The following is a 2578-nucleotide window of genomic DNA, read 5'->3' as shown; positions in this document are numbered from 1 at the left end:
TCAAAAGGTCAAGTGACTTACCAAAAGTTATAAAGCTAGTCACTGTTGGGGAAAAAAAAAAAACCCAACCATCTAGGAGTTGTCTTTTCTTATTACAGAACAATTCTCTACAAACTGACTTAATTCACGAATATTTTAAAAATATTTAAAAAGTGTATTTGAGGACAAGAAAGCCAATCTTGAATATAAAACAGTCACTTATGTTAACCTTTTTTTAATGAATTATTTTTGAAATCCGATCCCGAAGAGCTTCGAGAACCTTCTTTCTGTGCTATCTTTGTTTTCTGCACATTATTTCAGTAAATAAGGGCTGCATCCTCCCAGGAGAGCTGCAGGGCGGAGGTGAGATAAAGCTGCACACCACTTAACTTGTTTTGGCCTCAGTAAGGAAACGTGGCCGCTCCAGATGTTTCCATGGTCGGAGCACATCGGATCCAGTGGGCAGGCGAGACTGGGCCGAGACTCAAAGGAGGCTTTCTTTTGGCCAATAACAAAGTCCCTGCTTCCGCTGACAAGGGCTTCGTTTTTTAAGAAGGGAAATTGCTGCTACTCGGTTACAGATTAGTTCTTGCTAATGAAGATCCGGGAACTTGAATTTCTAAGTGTGGAAATAGTTCTTTTCTCCCTTATGTCTGTCCCAGAGACTGTCCTGTCCCTCAGGCCTTGTTAATAGGATCAACATCCACGGAACTGAGTTGAAAACCTCAAGCTCATTCCAGAAGCTCCATCTCCCTCACCTTCTGGCGTCGGTCCTTCTCTGTACCTCCTCCTCTCCTGTGTAGGACCTGCCATTGCCCCACTGCCTCTCTGCCTTTATCCCGGATGGCGACAGAACCCCTGGGAGCCTTTCCTGCCTCCACTCTATTTCTGACAATTTTCCTCACCAGTTTAACACAGTTATTTGTATACCTAAAAGCAACCTGTGGCTATCTTTGCCTGTCGATCAGCATAGAATCTCCTCTTCTGAATTGTAATAACCCCCTTCTGCCATTGTTGTTTTATGTTGTTGGTTTTGTTTGATTTTTTTTGACACAGGTAGCCTTGGCTGGCCTGGAACTCAATAGGCAGGTCAGACCAGCCTTGAACGCACAGAGATCCTCCTGTCTCTGCCTTCCTAGTGCTGGGGCTAAAGGCATGTGACACTACTCCTGATGTTTTCTGTTTTTATTAGTAAATATTATTTATACCTAACAGTGGATTTCATTATGACATTTTCATACGTATACATAATATGTTTCACCATATTCATCACCTTACCCTCTTGAGCCCCTCCCCATCTCTTTTTCTTTATTCCTAGACCCCTCCCCCGTTCATGTCTTTTTTTTTTTTCCCCATTAGAGTTGCTCACAGGAGTATGGGTGAGAGGTTATTTACAGGAGAATAGATATTTTGCCATTAGCAAAACTGTTGAAGACAGTCTCTCCCTTCCCTAGCAACCAGTGATCATCTACAGATCCTCATGGATGGGGGTGGTCTCAGGAATCTTCCCTTGCTAACATTAAATGTCTGTGTTTCCTCAAAGAAGGGAGGCTTTTGTTGTTGTTTCCCATAGTCAAACTTAAGTATTTATTTCAAGGCCTTTTCTTTTTCTTTTCTTTTCTTTTCTTTTCTTTTCTTTTCTTTCTTTCTTTCTTTCTTTCTTTTTTTTTTTTTTTTTTGAGAGTATTACACAGCCCAGGCTGGCCTTGAACTTGCTGTACTCTCAGGGAGAGTCTTGAACGCTGGCTCCTCTTGCTTTACTTTCTCCGTGTTGCGATTACCAGGATGTTGCTACACCCAGTTTGTGGGGTAGTGCTGACTGAACCCAGGGCTCTGTGTTTGCCAGGCAAGCACTCTCTCTCTTGCACAGTGTCCACTCCATAGCTTTGAAGGCAAGGTCAAACTTAGGAAGTGGTCAGCTTCTTTGAGGCTTTGAATATAGCCCTGGCGAGCCAAGGACTTTGTGTGTAGACCAGGCTGTCCTCAGACTCACCGAGGCGCACCTGCCTCTGCTTCCTGAATGCTGGAACAAAAGGCTGGCCACCACAGCCAGCTCAGGAACTGTTTTTGGAATGGGGTTTTGCTAGTAGACCAGGCTGACCCTGGAACTTACTATGTAGTAAAGGCTAGCCTCACACTTGAGTCTCAGCCTCCCAGGTACCCAGCTCATGACCTTCTTATTTTGTTCTACTTCCTTGAAAGAAAATCCTCTCCTGTAACTACTTATGTCTTTTTGCCATTCCCCAGACATCTGCAGTCTCTCTAGATTTTTATTTTCTAGTGTCTCTTCCTGTGATATTTCTCTAGAGGGTCTTGCATTTGCCTTCTCCAATGGATAACTTCTAAAGTACTTTCAAATTCCAGCACAAATATGGCTGCTTGGTGAAAGATGTCCCCGTATAATTAATCACGCTAATGGTGTCAACGAACTCCCTGTGGTGGTTTGAATGAAGAATTCCCGTCTTGGCCAATTTTATGTCAACTTGACATAAGCTAGAGTTATCTGAAAGGAGGAAGCCTCAAGTGAGGAAAGGCCTCCATATGATTGGGCTGTAAGGCATTTTCTTAGTTAGTGAGCAATGTAGAATAGCCCAGTCCA

The sequence above is a fragment of the Rattus norvegicus genome, chromosome 13, assembly GCF_021556685.1.
Source record: "Rattus norvegicus strain SHRSP/BbbUtx chromosome 13, alternate assembly SHRSP_T2T, whole genome shotgun sequence".
Classification (NCBI taxonomy): Eukaryota; Metazoa; Chordata; class Mammalia; order Rodentia; family Muridae; genus Rattus; species Rattus norvegicus.
This window is presented reverse-complemented; position numbering follows the sequence as displayed.